The sequence below is a fragment of the Thermobia domestica genome, chromosome 1 (genome assembly GCF_964235325.1).
Source record: "Thermobia domestica chromosome 1, izTheDome1.hap1.1, whole genome shotgun sequence".
Lineage (NCBI taxonomy): Eukaryota > Metazoa > Arthropoda > Insecta > Zygentoma > Lepismatidae > Thermobia > Thermobia domestica.
The window spans coordinates 193,551,428-193,576,350 of record NC_137454.1 but is presented as its reverse complement, the minus strand read 5'-3'; the positions used below and the strand labels follow the sequence as shown (position 1 = coordinate 193,576,350).

Genomic DNA, 24,923 nt, shown 5'->3' with positions numbered 1-24,923 from the left:
TAGAAACATTCACATGCCAAGAACAGTCCCAGAACCACCACAATCTGTGAGACAGTATCAAAGGTAATTGGTAAGTTTCGAAAATTGGAAGTATTGGTGATCAAAAGAGAAACGAATAATTGAGATCTTTTATTGATAAGTGCTTTGAAGTCCCTTACAGATTAGTGCTTCGAGGTCTCTTACAGATAGGACAATCCCCACACTACTGCTAGTGGCATTATCAAAGTGTTGCTAAATAATACTAGACGCCTATCTACTGGATTGTCCATAGGAATAAGTTATATCTATTCAAGATGCAATTGCTGAAGAACTTCAACAAAGGTTACTACAGTACAATGGTGACAGTGGAGAGTAGGGATTGAGTTTTGAGAATGGATATAGGGAAAAGTTGCTACCAATGTTTTCTTTGGGAAGAACACTTTGTTTTTCAGAGAAGTTTTATCTACTGTCACTAAGCGATAAAACAGACTGAACATGGAATACTGGTGTAACTATGCCACATTGTTTGCTGAGTACAATAATGCAAAGAAATCTGATATGAGGTGAACATTTTATCAATGCTATGTTCATTGTTGATAAATTGAACGGAAGCTTCTGCGTATGATGCGTGATACTGAATGAAAACGGTAACTTTCCTGCATGATTTCAGCACAATGAGACACCACCTTATTATGCTTCCGTTGTCTGTTGATGTCTAAATTGCCAGGTTTCCTGTTCTTGTATTGGACGACATGGCTCCATTGAATTACCGGCAGGGTTACTAGATATTTGTCACTTGATTTCTTATTGAGAAATTATTAAAATGCGATTGTCTGTTAGGTTAATATTCGATACATAGTGTGTGAAGAACGCCGGCTAGTACGCATTCTACACACAGTAAAGTCACATACATCATATTCATCTGTGTACTTCGTGATTGTCAGAAGCATATGGAGAAATAATGGAACGGGTTCGTGAATTATAAACAAGAAGACTCGAAAATCGTCAGACCCATGATTCACCAAACCCGATGACCTAGTATGAGTGGATGATCCAGATAGTCTCGGATACGGACACCCACTAAGACAAAAAGCCCACGAATATCGTCTCAGACACACATAATTTTGAGTCTGCTAACATAATTCTAATGAGTATTTTAAATACTTTTCCTGTTTCTTCTTATTAAATTTATCATTTCCTTTTTTTTTTTTTTTTTTTTTTCATTTTGGAATCATATGAGTAAATTTGGGTTTACCTTTTATGAACTGCTGACATACGACGTGATTTTGTACTGTTTTTCAGCATAAGAGGCTGTGATTTAATTCTGTGAGACATGCATGCCCTCATTAAGCTGTAAGTCCGCATCTTAATAAGACCAGTTCTGCAACATAACGAACTCCGAACAACTTGATTAATTACACCCTAATTAAGAAATAATATCATTGGGAATCAACCAAACACTGGAACTCGAGAAATGAACATCATTAACTCTATAAAATTTTCAATAGTTTTCTAGAGCTGAATGATTTCGGCTGTGGTTGTTCGAAACCCTCCGTCAAGCCAAGTCTGAGAAGTGGGACACAGACGTGAATATCTCGGACAAAACCGTGACTCAAGTGAGTCATGGCACCACTGGTATGGTGAAGTCCATTGAAGTACACACTGTTTTATATTTTGCAGTGTGTAATGAAAAAAAATGCATTTCCATATATATGTAGATATACCTCATCACCTTTCACATATAGGTAGATACTGTAGATATAAATATAGATACACAACTGATGATTGAGGAGTAAGTATACAAATTATAGGGGCACATTCTTTATATAAAATTATGAAAACTATTCATTAATATGTTCCTCAACACTTAGTTGAGGCATTATAACCTTTCAGAATCGTGCTTAATTGGGGTGTTCATAGCAGAAGGGAAGCAAATCCAATTATCAAAGTTATGGGAAAAACTACTATCTTCTTCTGTGTTCAATTTTTCTGCAACACCTGACATCACAATTCATCTTTCACTGTTGGGTACAATACAACTATCCTGACTTAATTTACTTAGGAAAGCTTTCGTTTAGGCAGCAATGAACCTTAAGAGTAGATTCTTAAGCCATAGTACTTGTGCATAAATGATCTTGCTTCTTACTCATCAATTACCATACTATACTCGCTAAAGCACACATTACAAATCCAAGTCATTATAACCTCACAACACGTATAGAAGAAATTAATTTTTAAAACGTGTTCATAGTACATGTAAGAAATAAATGGAGTACCATTACGTAATTAATTAAACAAAAGTAAAAGCTAGAACGAATAATAAAATGCGTATGAGAAAGTAAAATTTCGAGAAAGAAATAAGTGATCATTGCACTTCTTTTACTGAGGTTGCATTGTTCGAGAAAATGCCACACGATTAACGGAGAAATTGCCCTCTGGGCGGGCGTGTGTAGAACACAAGATGCAATATCTATTTTTTAAAAAAGAAAAAAAGAAACATAAATGAATTCACGTAGATTGATTTGATGTCTTCATTACGTATTCATCTCATGCGGTGATTTTAGAATGAAAAGAAAACCAGTTTTAGTAACGTGTGGCTCCAACAGCTATAAATAATGCTTGCAATCTTAACATATGGTTCAGCGGGTCAAACAACCATTGTCTTTCTATTACGCTCCACGCAAGGCTTCCTCTAGACACACATAAACACAATCTTAAGCTACACAATTACTATTCCGCTCGTGTCACTTCATAGATAGCGGCACATTGTAGCAAAACAAGCGAAAGACAATGCGCCAGCTTTCCCTTTCACCAAATTCCAAGAAACAAGGAAATTGATCAGAGAATTACTGAGACATCTCATAACTCGATTTCTTTTCCGCAACACACATACAAGATTGATATAGTTGAGTGGGAAGCATGTTCATAATCAGGACATTATGTCAGACAGGAATTCGAGTATCATCTGCAGCAAGGGTGGGGAACCTGCGGCCTTCTGTGCTTGTGAAAAATGCTAAATTATTAATATACGTATAAAGAATACGGAATATACGCCAAATTAAAAAAATACTTTGAGAGCTTAGATAAAATATACTTTAAGGGGTATGCAGCTCAAAACATCCAAGGGTAGGGAACTTTATATCCCAAAGCAGTCTCGACAAAAGCAATCTCAGAGAAATCATTAGCTGAGAAAAAACTAAATGACCGATAGATTTTCTTAGCTTTTTTTTTAATATGTATGTTGTTATATCATATATTTTCATGGAAATATCCTGCATTTGTGACCGGAAAGCGCACCCTGTTGTAACAGACTAATACAAAACCATACTGCTCAAAAATCAAGGAACTTGATGGCATCAGATTGACGGCATATAGTTCTGACTTTGCCCCTTCGCATTATTCATAGCGCACATCCTGAAATCACGATGCTTCACAAACTAGCAGGAGATGGAAATAGCAGTGATTGACTTCTTTGCCTGTAAGGACAAGAATAAAACAAGATAGATTAGCAGTGAACAATAAATGAGCTCTGGTTTTTTTTCTTTTCTTTCTTTTTTTACACACATCTGTAGCAAAATTAGCTAAAATCTACATAGAAATTGACTTGGAAATAAAGCTACATAATTCACGTTGCAAAGTGCTAAAAAGGAATTAAAATAAGATAACCGGACAAGTATATTATACAAAGAATTACAACTATTTTCTATATATACAAACTAAAAGGTAATTAATAATTAGTTCTGAATTGGAAGTGCTTCTATTACACTCTAAATTAAATTTATTTTAAAACTAGCAGCGTTCACCCCGCTTCGCTGCGGTCACCCCGGAACGCAATAAACTTTGTTACTTAGATAATTTTTACTTTTTCGCTTTCAAGTGATATGATAAAAACCATAGAAGATTGCACTAATGTTAACATTATATCGCCTGTCATTTATGTTAACCCGCCCCGCTTCGCTGCGGTCACCCCAACCCGCCCCGCTTCGCTGCGGTCATCCCGGAACGCAATAAACTTTGTTACTTAGATAATTTTTACTTTTTCGCTTTCAAGTGATATGATAAAAACCATAGAAGATTGCACTAATGTTAACATTATAGCGCCTGTCAGTTATGTTAACCCGCCGAGTCACAGGGTCATGCGGGTTGCATATAAATACGTTTATTTTTATACCTATGATGAACTAATAACAAAGGATTTGTACTTATGGACACCTGAATGGTCAATTATCTCAAGACACTGGTAATTGAAAATTAAAGTGATATGATAAAAAACATCTAGGGTCCACATCCTAACAACCCCCCAAAAATGAAAGAAATCGGTTCAGCCGTATTAGCGTGATGAGCGGACAAAGGATTTTTTGTACGTATTGACACCTGATTGGTCAATTATCTCAAGACACTGGTAATTGAAAATTAAAGTGATATGATAAAAACCATCTAGGGTCCAAATCCTAACAACCCCCCAAAAATGAAAGAAATCGGTTCAGCCGTATTAGCGTGATGAGCGGACAAAGGATTTTGTGCGTTCTCTTTTATATATATAGATAGAAATATATTTAATTTCTGACAGTTGTCCACTTTTCAATGTAACAGATGATGGTGAACTTAGACATGTTTTACTGTATTTCCTAAAATTCAGAAGTGAAAATTGAAATGAAATATTTCAGTTTTACGTCCCACAGTTATACTTTGTAGGCTAAAGGAGACGGTGGTGATGAGAAATGAATGAAATGGTGAAATAAAGAAAGTGGAAGAAAATGAGAGAACCCAAGAAAATCCACGCATACAGTATTTGTCCCCAGTCTTGGGAAGTAACGTAACGCAAGTAACGCGTTACTTTTTCAGTAACGTTTCCTAGTAACGCGTTACATTTTTTTCCAAAGTAACTGTAACGGTAACGCGTTACAAATTTTTAAGTAACGTACCTAGTTTGCGTTACTTTTTCGCGTTACATTTCGGATGAGTAACTACAATATATGTATATTTTTTCGGAAACAAATGTTTCTTTCCTGTAAGTGAATTTCTCAGAATGGAACAATGGAGCATGAACAATGTCAGTGACCGACAATTCCTGCACTGTTCGCCTTTTCCCGTTTCGCCTTATGACCTCTAGCAATGAAATTACCATGTAAAACCCGTTATCACTTTTAATATTAATTTTAATATTAATCTCGATGTGCATTTTCCCGTTTCGCCTTACGAACTTTACGTTGGTAGGCTTGCAAATACATTCATAGATACAATTTGATTTGTTTATTTACATAAAATATAGTGCCACTTGCTGCTTTTGGAAGATGAGAACAGCCTCAGGAAAATCACGTGTACTGATTGCAAGCACCTGGAAGATTTTGTCTTAGATTTTGACAGCTCCAAATCAATACATTCAGTGAGTGAACTACGAGTGCAATGGTACTGGTAGTCTATTTTACTTTGAATGGTGTTGTTTTTATAAAGATGGAGAACGAAAATATTTGATCGTTCGAACATTTGAAAGAATACTTTTTCTTAAAAGCTGAAGATGGTGGTGAACACAGTGGCACATTTACTATAGTAAAGTATATAAAATATCTTGCAGAATTTTCACATTTTCAGGCAAAACCCCACCGAAACAAAATCGTAAGTACGCCACTGTTGAACAGAATTTAAAAGTAAAGTGGTGCCCCGGCGGGAAATATTTATCAACAATTAGGGTGCCATAATGAACGACATTCAGTAAGGGTTTAATATGAATAAACGGTGTTCTGATGAGCAGGCCTACTTTATTGATGTAATGTTGATGGTATGTAATATTAGGGTTCTTTTAGATCAGTTTGCATATCCTAAAGTCCCGTTGATTGTAGAGTTTGGAACAAACAGCTTTAAAAAGCATGTATCGATTTTAGAGTTATTGGCAATTTTGATTCACCCCCAGTTCATGTGTTCTCATTTCGTCAGTTGTAGTGTAATGTTTCTCTATATTCTATATTTTTATTTTACATAGCAACATTGTCGTTATTATATAATTAGTTTAGCAGAATAATAATAAACAACCATTTTTTCTAACGCATAGGGTTGGGCATGAGTCAAGCTAAAACTCGACTCGAATCCAAGTCGAGTTTCGAGTCGAGTCAAAAGTAATATTCTCGAGTCGAGTTCCGAACCGATACACTGTTTTTGGCGTCGAGTTTGATAAGCGGCTCGCTCTTTTAACTCGCTTTGAAATCATGGGCTGATTACACTGGAAAGCGAAAGCCATGAGAAATGTAAGCTAAGCAGTAATATGGAATACTTTTAGTGTTGCTCACGAGAGGGGACACTGCTCGCATCTCGTTTCGTCTCGATAGCGAGACTACAAGAGATTTTTTATAACAAGCTTAGCTCGGCTCGGCTTAACTAAGCCGATGGCTCGAGCCGCCTCGCTTGGGGTGAACCATCGACTCGAGCTGGCTTGGTTGGGATAAGCCATCTGCTCGGTTCGATTCAACTGAGCGAAGGGCTCTAGCCGACTCGGTTGGGTGAGTTGTTGGCTCAGCTCACTTCTTGGTTTGAGTCGGTAGTGAGTGAGCTGTGAGCCGATCTGCTCGAGTCGTTGACAATTCTAAACCCGGGCCGAGAAGTTTTGAAGATATTTGGCCAGTGCCCTATAACTTTTAACAACGTTTGGCTCGAGCCCGAATACTCAACCTAGACCCTCACCCAAATTCAGAAGCTCGTGAACAATGTCCTTTACTCCTAGACTTCACGACTACCGAGGTTGACAATCAACTACTTTTTTAGTATTCATGTATAAACCGCCTATCTTTCATGTTTATACACAGTGTAATAATAATAATAATAATAATAATAATAATAATAATAATAATAATAATAATAATAATAATAATAATAATAATAATAGCGGTACTAATAGCAGTACGGAAAACTGAAGTAATAAGATTTTTTCCACATATTCAAAGTTTCGGACCTAAAAGTAACGCGTTAGTAACGCGTTACTTTCGAAGTAAAGTAACAGTTACTTTTTTGAGGCAAGTAACGCGTTACTAACGCGTTACATTTTAAGAGAAAGTAAAGTAACTTGTAACGCGTTACATTTTTACAAGTAACTTACCCAACACTGTCCCCTACAAGGCTCACTTGGCGCCAGCTGTGATCGAACCAGGGATCCCACGCAGAGAAGAGATGAACGCTTTAATAATGAACCACTGCAATCTCTCCTAAAATTCAAGATACGAATATCAGTAACCATTTGGACCAAAAGAATGGTTGCTTTGTATCCACCAAGATTTCGTCTCCTATTATTTACTAAGAAAACAGAAGAAAAAAATTGTCTCAAGAAAATAAATGTTTTTCACTATTATTGACATAAAATACAAATAAAAAGCTGCAGTTAGGAGTCAAATAGGTTCAAGAATTTCAAATTTTAAAAATTTTGATACTTTATAGCCCCTTTAAAGTTAAATTATATAGATGTGTATAATATTGAAGTTGTGGGGGCGCGGTGGCTCAGTGGTAGAGCGTTCACCTCTGGTGCTTGGGGTCCCGGGTTCGATCCCAGCCCCCGCCAAGTGAACTTTGTGGTGGACAAGCACCGTGCTCGTGGGTTTTCTCGGGGTTCTCCCGTTTCCTCCCGCTTTCTTCATTGCACCATTTCACTCATCTCTCATCATCACCGTCTCCTTTAGCCTAACCGGCATAACCGTGGGGCGTAAAATTCATTAATCATCCGTCTCATTTAACTTAGCATCATAACCATAAGACTTAAAAAAAAAAAAAACAACAACTAGGAAAAATGTTAATCTAAGGAATGTTAATAGGAGTTTCAGAAGTAATCTTAAATATTTGTCTTCCCGACCCGCGCGGACAGTTGGATATGAAGCATCATTTCACAAATCACGACTTTCGGTTATGATTCACTTAAGTAATGGTGCTGCACGGTGGTTCAGTGGTAGAACGCTTACCTCTGGTGCATGGGGTTCCTGGTTTGATCCTCAACCACGTAAGTTCTGATGGACAACATCGTGTCCATGAGTTTACTCAGGGTACTCCTGTTTCCTCCCACATTAGCATTCCACCGGTCATTTCATCATAATTCACCTGCCTTAATCAACCGTCTCCCTTAGCTTAAAGGACATAATTGTAGGACTTTAAACTGAAAGGTTTCATTTCATTTCAAATAATAATGTTTAGACATTGAGAATATCGGGAAGCTACCTTGTATCTGTTGTGAGCAAGGCGTGTGGATGCAATGTTAAGAGCATAAAATGTTAAGACTAAGGCTTGTAGTGTTACCTGTGTAGTGTTACATCAGTAAACATGTAAAATTGAAAGACCACCTGCAAAAGAACACTAAAAAAAAAAAAAAAAAGCTACACCTTCTACTCATTCTCCTGAATAGAAGGAGAATGAGAAGGTGTATAATCGACCAAAGAAAAATTAATTGTCCTGCAGTGTTTGGAGGACAAATGGGGTCCCCATTAAGTCGTTAACCATATAAGGCAGGCATTATCACTTTGAACTCAATAGAAAAACGCTGCTAAACATCTTCTTGCAAAAGCTTTTGCATACAATCGCCGCATGGCATTCAGTATAACATGTGCCATAATTCAAAAGCTAATGTGGGTCACACTCTCGTAGACGCAGAGAAAATAAAATCTCTACTATTCACATATTCGTATATACGTACATGTAGACTCTGCTAACGCACACACGCACACTAACATATATACATAAATATACGTATATGTATATGTATATATACTACAATGTGTTGGCACTGTCCGCATTTATTACTCTTTTGTTATTTGTATATCCCTGAAGGTGTGCACGACGCATGTCGGCAGTCTTTTGTCTCAGTGGAAGCGAGCAACGATGCCAGTCACTCTTGTGTGCTACAAAATGGGTGTTGTCGTTAGAAGCGGCTACGAAACAGACCTCAGTAAATGAAGCCAACATAAATATTATTTAGATTCCCTTTTCTTTTTTTCCTTCTTTTCCATCTTTCCATAACACATGTACACAACAAACAAGAAGATAATCTGTTGTTCTCTCTCTATTTTTTTTTATTATCTCCAGTTATCCTTTTACTTCTGATATATTTTTACCATCAGTCGAAAGATGAAGAAGCTTTTCCCCCTTTGTGATCTTTTGTAGGAGTATATGAAGACCTGTTTATGTTCTATACTTTGCCAAAAGAAAACGAAATGCAAACAAAAGGACTTCACCAGTTCTTTGTTATGTAAAATTGGCTGAAACTTGATAACTCCTTCAACACTTCCATAGTCTTCAATCATGGTGAATGGCCGAACAGTACACACGCACATGAGGAGTACGCTATATATAATGATTTGTTTCATATTCTATGAGTGATGAGATCAGATCAAAGCCTGTGTTTCTTTCAGACCCTTTGCGGGTTTATTAGCCTATGGATTTACAATATTTTCCATGCATTAATGCAACCACTAAACTTTATGACTATCTTATAAGTTTCCCGGAGTATTTCTGGAGGGTTTGCATGCTTTTGCTCATTCAACACGAAACATTAAAGGTGAAGCCAGATTTTTTTCCTTTTTTCTGGAAGAAAACATGCTTGGACTCACCATAAATATGTTATCAGAGCAACTTTCGCACTTTTAACATATCGTCTGACATGCCCTTGTCGTCTCTACCTTCGTTCTTGCTTTTGGTATCAAATGTAGAATGATGACTTCGGAGCAGCCACGAGTCCACATATTTGATATAAATTAAGTTGCTTTAAGGTTAATCTATGAGAACTCACTTTCACATTTGCTGGAAGATGGGACCGCAATGGTTCAGTGACAGAGTGTTCACCTCGGTAACGTGGGATTCCTGGTTCGACCTCAGCTCGCATCAACTGGACCTTGTGGTGGACAAACATCGTATGCATGGGTTTGCTCGGTTCTTCCACTTTCTTCATTCCATCATTTCATTCATTCTCGTAATCACTGTCTCTTTTAGTCTACACGGTCGTAAAACTATGGAACGCAAGACTGAAAGATTTTATTTCATTTTTCATTTGCTGGAACGTATTACATTTAATAGTAAAAGTGTGTTTTAAAGGAAATGGGTTGTCCAAAACTTTATTTTTCTCAAGATACTCACGGAAACCACCAACTGCTTCTGTTTCATTTAAAATGAATGTTAGCGGCTGCGAAGGCAAGCGTCAAAATCTAAGCAGGTGGTGGTAGCAAATTGATCATAATAAATTGTTTCATTGATCATATTGCCATTTAAATGTGTATAATATATTGTTGTTTCATTCTTGAAATCGGTTTAAATTGAAAATTCTTTTCATAAATACAAAAATAAAAGAAACGGCTAGATAAATCGTATTTTGTATAAGTTCAGAAATAAGTTGCCGGTACTATGTACCGTTGCATTCCAACGCAAATGAAAACGCTGTGTGGAATCTTATACTATACTTCTGCATGAGTCATACCCGGATACCCCGTATAGAAATCTGAGTCATTAACCCACGTAGCTATAACGGAACTCTGGAGAAATTTTCCTGAAAGAAAAACCACGGAAATTGAAGGGTGTAGTTTAAAAAGCTAATATCAAAATCTTTAGTAGCTATAACCGGCATGTTCCAGGTGATTTGCTGTTAAATGTTAACCTGGAGTTTTGTGGGCTATATGTAAACTAACTACGTATATACTGTGTATTACTAGGTGTTCATGTTACACAGTTCCACACGGTACCTCTAATAATAAATTAATGAACATGAAATGAAACCAGATGTTTGGTTTCCTGGGATCATGCACTCTTGGCTAAAGGACATGAATGGCAATCGCCCAGTTGTAAATGAGTAACGAAGTGACAAATTGAGAAGAAAGGAACAGCAAAAGGAAATCTACGTACTGCACTGTTTTGTCCATTGTAAGCTCATATAACTTTGGGTCATACCAGAAAACTATTCGTACCAGTGAACAATCTATTCCACAGGAAATTTATAGTGTAACTTAATTTTGATCAAATATTAAGCAAAGAACTCAACGTAAGGAAATATATATCTCAAAAGTTCATTTTATTTATGTAACAATTAGGTTTCATAAACACTGGGTAACAGTTAAATTATGTTAATTCAGTATTGGGATACCAGCTAAAAATTTCCCCAGAGTTTGTTTATGGCAATTATTTTACACACATAATTGGAAAATTGTCGATATAGTACAGGGAATATTCTACTTTTTTCATTGCGTTCACAACTTCATTCTCGAATATTAAAATGTATAGATTAAAAAAGAATCACACAATTGGAAAAAAAAATAGACGGGAAAATTATGTCCTCTCTCGCCCCTTCCCAAGGTTTTTATCTCCCACCACTTTTGCATCGCTAATCTACCTTATTATTCCTTTCTGCGTATTACACTAACGTAATTTAAGTGTTAAGTTTTTTTTTTGTATTCTTTTGTAATTAAGTTTTCGTTCATTAACTTCGAGAGCGAGAAGCAGATACTAATATTCTAGTACGCTTGCTGGACGTCAGTGTTACTTCGTAGAATACTTGCCTTTACCATGCTTACTTAAATTTACGTGTTCCTGGATGATAGATAAGCATCTTATAGGGCAATGTTTTTTTTTTTTAAGTATATATACATATAGTTAGAGGAGGTTCTTTTGATGGAAAAGGGGATGATAATTTAGTGTTTCTTAGAACAAAATAAATAATAAACATCTTATGTATTCATGTTCTTAGACACTTAAAAATATTAGATTAAATAGCGTTCATTAACGTGCAACACTTCCAGTTTAGATTGGGAGTAAGGTTTCAGTGTTGCAGCTGACCACTTCTGAATCCAAGTTTCTTTTTTTAAAGAAGATGAGTTTTAAGTAAACGTTTCTGTAAGGCTTCAATTAACCTCCCTCTGTCCTTCTCTTGGCCTGTGAATTACCATCTCTGTTCATTCCTCTTCTACGGCAGAGAGCACTAGGGTTTCGAATTACACGAAATCTTCGGTTGGTAAATAGACGCTTGCTTGAAAACTCAAGAGGCCTAGCACTCTCTGTCTCTTCTCAATTTTGAGGAGATTTCTTTCTTCCCTTCTTAAGTTTTCGAAGGCTTTGAACACCGAAAAACATTTCGTAAAGTTAAAAAATAAAAATCGTTCCACAAAGGCCGAGGGATGATAAGGTTCATTTGTGGCATATGATGCAGTCATTTTTTCTCGTATTTGAATAAGGTTAACATGACAGACTTTTTTTTTTAAAAAAAAGAAAGAAAGCAAAGGACATTTTAGATTTCACAAACATATTTACATTAATCGAGAAATGTACTAATGGTACAACGAAAACAATAAATACAACTAAACTTTTATAATATCGATTACGGAAATATTAATGTAGTGTTTCAAGTTAACTGTATAACTTTGAGTTCAAAATTGTACGTATAAGTATATGTATACATTTCATCACCTTTCATCTAAACGTCTGATATTTCGATAGTAGACATATAGAAATTAAATTTTTATTTTGTATCATTCTCCTCATAATTTTAATTCCTAATTGTGATAATACAATCTCGGTCACAGTTTCATCTCGTCTCGAATTTCCGGAAGAAGACCGAGAACGGGATGGACGTTTATAAATTGACACGAGACCGAGACTCAACATGCCAAAATTTGCTCGAGATGACACCGAGACAGAGACAAGCACTTATAATTTGAGACGATGCTGAGACGAGACTAAGCTGACTTGTCTTAAAGAAAAAAAACACCGCTAAAACTATCTTTATTAAAATTTTGTGTTATTAACCCTTAGAGTACCAAGATGGGGTCAATTTGACCCCAGCGAGACATCTATTTTTTTATTGCATTAAAAAAAATATGCTGTAATGGTCTTCTAGGAATAATTCTATAAGGGTCTCTTGAATAATTTTGTACACTGAAGAGGCTTCATCCCGACGAAATTAAAATACTGCTAATTTTACAGTAATTGTGTGATATCTTCAAATAGATAAAAAGTAATCGAAATGTGGAACAAGAGCACCCTGGACAATATTATTTTACATGAGAAACCGTTATCACGACTCACTTATCTGCTTTTGATTTCGAGCCATTTTGAAAATCGGCATTTATTTTCGCGTTTCTAAACAGCTGAAAACGGAAAGCCACTAGGTGACTTGTGATAATGGTAAAATAATATTGTCTAGGGCGCTCTTGTTTCATATTTCAATTATCTTTTATCTATTTCAAGATATCACATAATTACTGTAAAATTAGCGGTATTTTAATTTCGCCGGGATCAAGACTTAACAAGTATCGTAGAGTCTAATTTGTCTTTTTATTTACAGAAACGGAAAATGGGGTCAAAAATGACCCCAGTTTGGTCAATCATAGAATAAAAGAATTTCCAGTCATATTCCGAGAGGAGGAAAAAAAAATCATCCCGCCAAATGTAGATGGCGCTGAGGGCATGGCATTTTTGTGCAAGCGAGTTTTGGCGCCAACCTCATTTAGTTAGTTTCTCTTATGTGGTAGATTTTCCTCTTTACAATATACGTATGTTCATTGCTTGTATTGTAACAACAGAATATTATTTGATCTCTTTGTTGGCCTTAGAGTCACAAAAACCTATGGGGTCAAATTGACCCCATTTTGGGCATTTAAGTAAAATTTATATCTTGGTACTCCAAGGGTTAAGATGTATATAAGATAGTGGAACAATTGTACATGGATGGCCGCAACCATAGGCGTATACACGAGACAAAGAGGGCCAAATGCTACTTTTGATTACGTGCTATATCGAAAGTGTTTTAAAGCGCAAAATTTTAAGCTGCAATTCATCTCTTTCCAGCAAATTAATTACTCAAAGAGCATGTTCCCAACATACTCCGAAACAATTTTGTAAAGTAAACACACTAGATTTCAACTCTCAATATTATTTTTCCACACAGTTCAGTGATTGTCCAGGAAACTTTCTTAAAAAGAATTGTTTAAAATTTCTTCTTCTTTTATTTCAACGGCTCTTGAAACCAAAGGTAAATTCTTAAGACTAGAGGAGAATAGGAACAGCATAGTGCAAGATTATGGAGAGAGCAACAAATTAAATTAGAAAATTGACTAGAGCTTTCAACCAGCACTTTACATCAAAAATGTCTATTAATATTTCTAAAACAAAAAGAACTGTTTTTACTAAACCATAAAAGAGCTACAAACATTCTCTCTCTTTTTCTTTATCTCTACGCGAACTGTAATTTGAAATATAATTTCAACATTTGTACTAAAATTACAGAGTCTGTGTGAGGGGTCCTATAACTTTTAAATTCAATAATGTATCCTAAAAAACCTCACCACATACAGCTACTTGTTCTAACCATAGTCTCAGGCTAGTAGCTAGGAGAGCTTGAAGCTCTTTTCCTCCTTTTTCTTAATTTCTCTAAATTTTCAATACAAGTTTAGGACCTCATCTGCAAGAATGTTGGGACTTTCTGTTTTTTTAGCAATCATGTTTCACAAAATTTTCAAGTTGGTTGCCAGATTTTCCCCATAGTTCGAATTTATTTTCATGGTTGTAGAATTTTAAAGTGGAACTTCATTTTCGAATTCTAACACTGTTGATCTAATTTGAACTAGGTACTACAAGTTTTGTTTGTTAAAATATTGTACTTAGTAGTTTTTTTTTTCTATTTTCCTCATTCAACTTTTGATAAAGTACGCCAGGAATTTTAAGGTTTCTTTGGGGGTCACCTTTGCGCCGCCCAGAGATCACGTTCAGTTGTGCATTAATGACGTCTACGGCTAAAAATAATGGACATTTCCTTTTATCCGATTTCGATCTGACGTTTTGTTCTCGACTTGTGACTGCTTTTGTATTTTACCTATAAATTTTAGGCTCTTCATGGTGCCGAAAGGAAGCATTTATACACTTAGGTTGGTCTATATTTTTTGTCGGAAATCATCTCCCAAACGTTGTCGGTGTTGTTTTGAAACGCCCTGTATTTCAGGCATTTCTGTAAAGATTTTGATTAAACATTATTTTTCCCGTGCGAAGAACGGGAACTTCCGCTAGTAAAAAATAATTCCAAAGCTTTGAACTAACCTCAAAGGTTCATCGCTATAGAAATAAAAAGTTGTCAGTAGATTCTATAATAGTCAATTCAATTATTCAGAATAGTTATTAGCTGCATTTCTCTTAAGTTTCTGCTTTATATTATCCTTTCATCCTCCTCTTGGTCTGTCCAAATGTTTTTTTGTCTGAGTCTTAACAATTAAAAGTATATGGGTCCTACGTGTTCTTTCAGCTGATAAAATTCCTTGGATATATACAGGGATATTCAAATCAATACAATACAATCAATTAATACACAAAATACATTCCTGTACAATTAAATCTGCCATAAAAATTCATGTGGTATTAAACGAAGAAGTTGATGTTGAAAGCAGTGTCATTGATAGCAGAATACAACATAGTAAATTTATCATTTACAAAAGAAATATGTAGGTAAATGAAGAAGAGAAGAGGCATTCAGTAATGCGTCTTGGCAGTCGTAGTATTCGTGAAAAGAAATACATACCCAAAAGAAAATTGGATAATTAGAGTGTAGTGGACTGAATTCACAGAATTTATTGCTTACACAGTAACGCCAAATATTCAGTGTTGTTAGCTCTCCAGGTCATCAGAAAAGGAACATTTTAACTTATAAAGAATTTCAAAGAGGTTTCCTTTGCTGTTGTTTTTATTTATCTTTGCCAAACACAAAAATTACGCAGAAGAATGTGTTAACAGACTCCGTTAGAATTTACAGAATGCTGCTGGTTTCTATCTTATTTGTTGTTCATTTGAAAACAAATCAAAGAAAAGTGGGAACTCAAGGAAGAGAAAATACCGTACAAGTTTTATTGTTATTATTATTTGTTAATTGATAGTAATTAGAAATAAATTTGATCAAGAATCTTATTAGGATACTTGAAATAGCGAAGTAAGTTATTTTGCTGCCTAGGCTGAAGAAGAATTTGCTCTTTCTTACTTATACGGAACTGACAGAAAGTAACCACATTAGCAATATAATAATGATAAATAATCTTATACACCTTTATTTTCTGTTTTGTTCACCAAATTTTCTCCCTCGTTATGGGATTTTGATGTATCGATTTCACCTAAAATAGGATACTTTGCTCATTTTCTAAACAACACTTCAATTTTAGAATTAAGAACTATGCTATGGATAAGTAAAATGTTATAGCACTGATATGTCCGTACATCTGTCTCTTGACGGTATAGAAGCAAAAACGATTTTCTGATATGGATTCAATGTCACGCTGAAAAGAAAACGTATGTGGCGTATGTAAAAGAATAAGTTGCAAGCATATTCCCTGTAATTTTTGGAATGAACATACAACTCTATGTAACATTCTGCAGCAAACGTATAACTGAAAAAGTATCTTTTATACGTACTTTCCGTAAAAGTGTTCTGAATAAACGTACTTTCCGTACGAAACAAAGAACTGTATAAAGACGGTCAGGAACTCACATACAGATGGACGTATATAACATATAGGCAAGGGCGCCCATGTTGTGGTTTCCAGGGGGGACAAGAAAAAGCGACATTTCATATATAGTTTCAAATTTTGCTGTAACTATTCTAAAAATTCTATTGGATTTTCGATATTGCGAAGTACAATTTCCTCTAGGGGGAGACGCCCCACCTTGCCCTCCCTGATGGGCGCCCTTGCATATAGGGGAGAGTTGTATAAGTTGGGACGGCTCATAAAATGGGACAGGTATTATGATTTTTTCGTATAAAATAATGGCTGCAAACAGAGATTCATCTTCTGATGGGGAACTTACAAAGCATCACTGGCGATAATTCGAGTAAAGAGTGTGTGCGTTCTACATCATACACTGCAATGATAAGTATGTTTCATATTTATATTCGTTCCCTCTCTCTCTCTTTCTTGACGTTTCCCTATTCTATCTTTGCATCTTTCACTTCTCCCCCTCTCTCACACACACTAACTTCAAGTTCCGAAGTTAAAACGGAGCAAGAGCTCGATATACCTGGTCTGGAGTATCTAATTAACTGGGAACTTCGGCGTCCTGTTTTTCGTGCTCTGGGGATAACATCTCCAGTCCTGGTCATCTCTGAGAGAAATACTGTTTAAACGCACAGAAATAAGTAAAATCTCTTTTGTATCCTCTGGGTTACCGAGTATCAGCCAAATTACCGGGTCACTACGGATTTGAATCCTCGACCGAGTGGTGTTCTACATCATCCGACTGACACGATGATCCGTTTGAACTCTTAACGTGTTCATTCTATCTGTGGATATTACGTTATATGCGGAAGAGATGAAATCAATGTTCGGAAGAGATAAGTCTTCGGAAAAGACTAGAAAATGGTAACCCCTTTGGTTATTTGAAAACAATTTTATTTATACGAGTACTAGTTCGACAGAAAATTTGTTTCCATTCTATAATTCAATGTGTTTTATTCACGTTGAAATTTGAAACACGCTACATCTATGAGGAACATAAACTTTTGCTTTCGAATATTTGTAACTTTTCATTACGATACAGTTTGGACTTTTAATATAGGGTATTTCTGATAAAAAATTAGCACTAAAATAGCATTCTTCAATTTTCTCTTTCTTTCTTTCTTTCTTTTTCTTTTCGTTTCGTTTCTTTTTTTGTTCAGTTTGCATTAGTAGTCTGAAATGGAGGATATGACCAACGCTATCTACCGTGTATATTAGAGTGTATTTTGGATCAGTACGTCCAATGAACACTACCGAATTAGCAATCGAACCACGCGGAAATAAAGCATGTGTGATAAACTTTTGACATTATCCTAAATGTGTCTCGGAGATCTACACTTCTACTGGAAATTGAGTATGCTATCCATTATGAAAGCAGCATAATGAATGTTTAAAACATCCTCTACATATTAGAATAGTTCTGAAAAAATATATGAAAACAAACGTTATTCCTATATTACTGTTGGATTTCTGGAAACGGAATAGGTTCTTTTCTTACTACGTTTGAATTCCACAGTTTTATCTGTTCTCCCTTTTCTTTTTCTTCTTCTTCTTCTTTTCTCTCTCTCTCTCTCTCTCTCTCTCTCTCTGCTTCATTATTTGAATCTCTGTGTAATAGACATCTATTGGTTTCAACTTTTTATTGTATGTGTGTCAGTTTCTCCCTATATCAACTTATGAATCTTGTTTCGTCTCGGTTTTGTTATTTCATTTTATCGAAACTAATACATGTGTAGTTTGCAATCAGAATTGCGCTCATGTTGTTAGCTAATTTTAGTATGAGAGAGAAGAAAGGAGGAGAGAAAGGGGGTTTCTTTTCCTGACACGATTATGGGATAAGAAGGTGTATATTGGGTGGCCTAACTTCACGGCGTTAGCTGTCGCAATTTTTTTGATGTGAAGTGTACAACAGCAATGTCTTTACATGCTTTATCATGCTTTAGCATGTACTTAGCCATGGCCATAACACAGAGTTTTATTGAATTGTTCTCCAATAGCATGCCCCTCTCCCGCCCGCGCGACTCTGTAACTTTCCAAATAAGATGCTTCCATGACATTTTCATTCTCAGTGTAAGACACTTGCAATATTAATTCTTGGGCCTGTAACAATTCTTAGCGCTTCCGTTGGAAATATTCAATTGGCATATTGTGATACCACGACTGAAAATGGCAACACGCAGGAAACATGGAACTGTTGAGGGACATTTTTCTACATATAACACACTGCGACAAATAGTTACTGATGTCAGTGAATCCAAGAAACAAATAACTTTTATGATACTTACGCGTCCTTGTTTTTCCACGGGATTCATTTCGAGTTGATGTCGATTCTTCTTCTTCTTCATTTGTATTGCCTTCTCCGGATCTGATTTCAATTACCAACAGATCTTTTGCTGGATTCACATTCGGTGAATAAGGCACAGCCTGCACGTCAGATTTTGTACACCAGGAGACGATGGTTCACAATTTTCACTTTATACTCTTTATCAATGTCCCAAATTTCGGCCAGAGATCCTTTTATTGTACTGAAACACGTACTTGCAAGAAACAAACAACTTTTAGTATTGAACAACAATCGGCAAATTACAACGGAAATTTTCAAGTGATATATTTCAAGTCATGTATCTCAATAATATGTATCTGGATGAATATTTTAAAATGCGTATGTCTGCATAAATTGTCGTATAGAAATCTGAAAATAGTATGTAACACAGAAAAAATTCAAATTCCTACATACTCTACTCGTGCTTATAAAGGAAATACATTTCCAGCGAAACAACTATGAGAAATATGAAATTTAGTGCAGAGCACCTGAGTTGTTAATGGAAAAGGGTTATCTGGTTATTATGAACATCTACCGGGAATTTTGTACACTTTGGCGAAGCCTATTGATTTATTCCCTCCAGAAATGACGTAGGTAGGGATGGAAGGTAAAATCCATGGGAGGAAAAATGTTTTTAGATATACTTTAAACTTTTCTGGGCCCAAATCAGTGGAATGTAAACTTTGACGAAAGAGTTACTGATTTCCGAATGTAGAGAAACTGTCAGTAAACATTTTGAAATACAGTGTTACGTGATGCGAAGTAAATTGTGTTTTTCTCACAACTGGTAGTTATCAGAAAGCAACAAATTCAAAATACACAGGGAAAGGGGTGGATCCAGGGGGCGATCCCCCCCAGAAGAGGAAATTTTCTTATTTTATGTATAAATAAAATCCATTCCAGAGTTTGGAGCTCTTAAAAATAGCTCTAAGTAGCATTGTTACAACCCACAGCCCCCCAGGAAGTCCGTCCTGGATCCGTCACTGCACACAGAGATTCAGTGTTGACTAAGGATTTCACAGTATGTGAAGCACCATAAACATGTTCCAACCAAGAGCAATCTGAGAATGTTGTTTCATTGAGGTAAGTATTCTTTTTTGAGATAGCTATTTTATTTTGTAAGTTTCGTGTGATACATTCCCAAGTATCTCGCAAAGCCTTTGATCACCTCTTAGGAGCCTTGGGGTTCCGCGGAGCACACTTTGAGAAACTTCGGTCTAAAAAAATCCAAAATTTATTTTTCTCCATATAAATAAGGACCACCCTTATAAGCATATTATTCAAAAGTCCTGCAAAAGGTGAAGTTTGCTGAGATTCAGACTCAAACGCTATCTTATGTGTGTATCTGCTAAGGAAGCAGAGAAGATACAGTCGGTCTTCAAAATAATTCAACCTTATAAACCACTTCTCAGAAAGAAAAATAGCTTCCTATAATTTCTGATGTTCACCCTCGTTTGTTGATTTGTGAATCCTTTGTTATTAAAGAAAGAAAAGAAAAACACACGTTATAATTTTGAATCGAACGAGGGCTAAACAGCAGCTAGAATTAAAGCCAATTATGTCTGTTATTACAGACGGCTGCTGCTTCTGTCATTTACATTGAGAAATGAATCTTCTTAATAAATCTTTGTAAGAAAATCTTTCATCGAGTGAGCGTAGACGAAACCAAAATACCCGTTCCACCTAAGATAAAGACAATAATGTAAATCAGTAATTAGGTCAGTAGACGAAACGGGAATAAGTCAAGCGGGAAGACACCCACAGAACAGTAGCAAGCTAAACTTGAAATTCTCCTTTTATCTGTCCACAATACATTTTCAGTATTTCGTAATAATGTTGCATGTTCCTCTTGCGTTACATTTAGTACAGTCAATATATAAATTAAGGGATTTTCTTTTACAGGGAAATAACATCAACTTGACATTTTTTCGGGAGAAGAGTGCTAAATCAAATTGTGAAAGGCCGCATTGGGATTATTTTTGATATATACTGGAATACCTTGGATATCGCAGATTCGAACAACTCGGGTTTTCTTCTAACAGGGTTCTTATTATTACACGTATTTACGAGTCAGTAATAAATTTACCAATTCAATTTAAAAGAAATAATAATAATAAAAAACGTTTCTTACTCTTTATGACCCTAATACAAATTGATAAACAAATTCAATTTAAATCAATTGTAAACAAGGGCGCCGATTTCTCTGTTAGTTTTGGGGGTGGGGCGTTCAGATGTATAAGGCATATATGAGGGTTTTAAGAAAAATTGCATTCATATTATGCCAAATATTGTATATTCATAAATACAATGCGGGAGGCCCACAAGAGCTTTGGGGGCCCGGGTCTTCGACCCCCCAGGTTCGGCGCCCTTGGTTGCAAATAGACCTCGAACAACATGATTTTGCACAGCGAAACCAATTATTGCATTATATAAAGTATTCCTGTATATCCATTTTAGACAATGGAACCCCTAGGATTTGATATATACAGTGTACTTTTCCGTGTGCTATCCTTTATTTACTATGTAGGCCTATACTGCATACAATTACCGCATGTTCTGTGAGTAATCTAAAGAGTATAGTTGGAGAAAGAGGTGAAAAGTGCCATTACATGGATTGCTGTGATACTTATACCAAAAGCACCTCATATTGAAAGATAACTTTGGCCAGAAAATCACCTTCGAATTCCATCGAATTTAGAAGTTATTCCTGAAAATTCAAAATTGTTCATATTTCTTAAACAACTTGAGTTACGAGGGTGACACAAAATATGAACATACTTTGTTGGATGGGCATTATAGGAAACAAGAAATAATATATTTCGCTCTTCTAGTGAAATTTCTAGTGAAAAACTCATAGAAAATATTTGAATTCAAACCTTTTTGCTTTCTATTTGAGAGAACACTTTCTGTTTTCCACTATAGAAGCAGCACCAACCCACCTATAATATATTCTGACCACGCTTTGATACCCTTGGTGCAACTTGGTGTAAAATGAGGGAAAGCAAAGGAACGACAGTGTATTTTACCTGCAAGATAGGCAACCCACGTTACACCATAAATGTTTTGGTCGCTATGAATTCTGTCTGAAGCCAAAGATTGATTTTGAGTTTCTGACTTCATAAATGGCTCTACATAGAAATACAACTCTCAAAATCGCACCTCTTCCAGAAACATCGTGAGAGCACTAGTGCCATTGATTTTTAATCTGCCTTAGTAGAATGCTAATATTTTAAATCGTGATTTACAGAAAACAACTTTTTTGATTATCCCTATATATATAATGTATACCCATATATAAGGTACAACGTGTTATAATGCACAAGATGATGATAACACAAAATATGCAAAATATTGTTATTGTAATGTCTTCCCCAAATTAGAAAATATTACAAGGAAAATGAAGGACACGGTATATGAAAACTTCAATCTTAATCAGTATGTGCGTTTATTACCGGAATGAGAAGATCGGCAGTACAGGCCGAATCTTTCCAATGTATGGAGATAATCAGAAAATAAATGATTGCAACGACATGTAAACAACATGCAACTGTTTGATACCCATTTTCACATTCACAATAACACCGCTTTAGACCCGAATACTCATTTGTATTTGGAATATAATCAATATAAAACCTAAATGTTTTCCTCCTAATATATTGAAATCGTATCTCGAATTTAACTATGTGGGTATTTTTTTTCTAGAAAATAAATATTGATGCTATTATCTTTGTTCATCATTTCAACCAAGTAGGAAACAACGTGAGACAACTGATAGGAATTTGGAAAAAAAAGGATTTTTAAGGCACTGTGTCGTCTCTGGGAAGTCCAGGACGTCCGCAGATGTGAAAAATTTGAAAGAATGTGCACATCTGTTCCAACCGTTCTTCTACTTCTAATCCTAATATGTTCTCAGCGATGAGCGGTTGTTCCATTTACTGAGTTATCTCGTAAGCGTATTATGTATGAAAGAAACTATCCGACACAACAATCCAACTTGAGGAAGTAACTTATTGCCTAAATGGTGATGTACATAGAAAAAAATACTTTTGTCCAAGGTTACCATGAACGGCCTCAACAATTTTTGTAACTAGCGAGAATAGTTTACCTCAGCCGTAGTCGATTGCCTCCGCTTACCTTTCAGCGCAGGCATTGAAACATGTTCTTCATTTTCCTTGTAATGCTTTCTAATTTGGGAAAGACATTGCAATAACAATATTGTATTATCATCACCTTGTGCATTATGACATGTTGTACATTATATATGAGTATACTATAACAACATACCACCTCCTGATCCTTAACGATATTATTGAGCCAATATGAATAAACCAAAATAATTCACTTTCTTTTTCACGCAATATGTCGTTTATTAGAAAGTTCAGATCTTTAACGTGGGACTACTTAAAACATTATAACTTACGTTTCTATATTAAACAATCAATCCGTTGTCCTAGTTACCAAAACATTTCATTACATACATTAAAAGGTATAAAAGGGGACTCTTGATTCAGCTTTTCTGCTCTCATTTTTCCCAGGATACTTTGAGACCAGTGACGTCACGTGGAGGTATCGCGGTATTTTTCGACAGAACAAGGAAAGTACTGCATAAACAATTACGCTACTATTTCAAGATGAGCAAAAACCATGTTAATTGCGCAGCAGCTTATTGAAATATCAGAGGAAGCAATACAAATGAATTAATGTTCCATCGATTCCCTAAAAATGATGAACTTACTTAGAAGATGGATTTCCCGCTATAAGCAAAAGAATACGTTTAATATGGATAATACACGAATTTCTCTGTTCACTTTTCACCACAGGATTATCAAAGGGTTTTAAAAATGAGCTTGTAGGTTTCCAGCAAAAGTAGTGTTTAAGATCTGACACTGTTCCTTCATTATTGATACCAAACTGGCATGGGGAAAAAATAAGCTAAACGCTAGTCAAGTTGAAAAACAGGCGTGTAACAACAATATTTTGTTATTATTGACATTTGTTTCTAAGGTCCTAGAGCGAAGTGGAAGAGGGTACCAACGAGAATATAAAAACTCTCATATATTGTTTAGTTTAAATGATATTCTTCTTCTTCTTATTATTATTATTTTTTGAGTATCTGAATCGTTAATCTAGCAAAGTACTCAAAGTGCACTTTGAGCAGAACATTCATAGGAACCTATTAAGAACCGAACTTAACATAACCTTACCTAATCTTGTCTAAACGAACCGTACTTGCTACGGATAAATTACATTGATTTTATTCCTTCTCCAATGCCACATCGTGAGACAAAATCACTTGTTCTGCTCAAATTACCATTATTCTTATAATTGAAGGGCTGACCGACAGAGGGAGTTAAGCCACGGAAACTAAATTCCCAGAAATCGAAGGGTAAAGTGGAGGACAAATAACTGCAGATTTTCTCCTGTGAAAGTGGTTCTTTTATGTATGTATACCATTCTATAGATATCTGTGCAACTTGTAACCTGTAATATATAATGTAAAGTGTGTTGTATTGAGTAATAAACAAAGATTAGTAATGTAAAGGAAATATTTTGCAGTGATGATATTTGACAGTTTGATTAATACACACGAAATACAAGAGGTTAGGTTAGATTAAGTTAGGTTAGGTTCGGTTATGTTAGGTTAGGGTAGATTACATTTCTGACCTAACCTATCCTAACAGAACCTAACCTAATTTATTACATACCCGGAATCTGAATATTTTGAATTGTTTGTTTATGTATTTTACTACCTGAAATGCTGTCATGGAGAGGATTGGTTTATGGAAAGTATTTGAACTCCGCCCCCCTTAGGATTCACGTTTCAATGAAAGTGTAATGACAAAAATCTATAATGCCACCCCTTCCCTACGCTCAAAGAGGATGAATTTGGATTTAAACGGTAGCGATAGGGTCACTATTTATTTCAGTGACACCGAAAATTATGGACTGGATACCAATTTCGGCTGTTTTCGATTGTTTGTCGTCTCTTTCCTATCTCCTCTCACCCCCGAGCTGAAAAATGATAAGATCCTGAGTTAGGCCTGGTATTAAAGTACCAAAACTACTTGATACATTAAGTTGGTCGAGGAGGAGTTAGCAGTCAAACATTGTTACAATGATTTTTATTTATATGAATAGAAAATGCCCCT

The 24,923-nt window shown here is 35.6% G+C and overlaps 1 long non-coding RNA gene across 1 annotated transcript; it reads right to left on the bottom strand.

Moving 5' to 3' along the window:
• Window positions 1-3,228: 3,228 nt before the first annotated feature.
• On the bottom strand, window positions 3,229-18,896 carry LOC145666924 (uncharacterized). The gene is made up of 3 exons (XR_014127840.1): window positions 18,737-18,896; window positions 7,067-7,172; window positions 3,229-3,455 (listed from the first exon to the last, which is right to left on the bottom strand). It is a non-coding gene; the product is annotated as an uncharacterized LOC145666924 (long non-coding RNA).
• Between the last annotated feature and the right edge of the window lie 6,027 nt (window positions 18,897-24,923).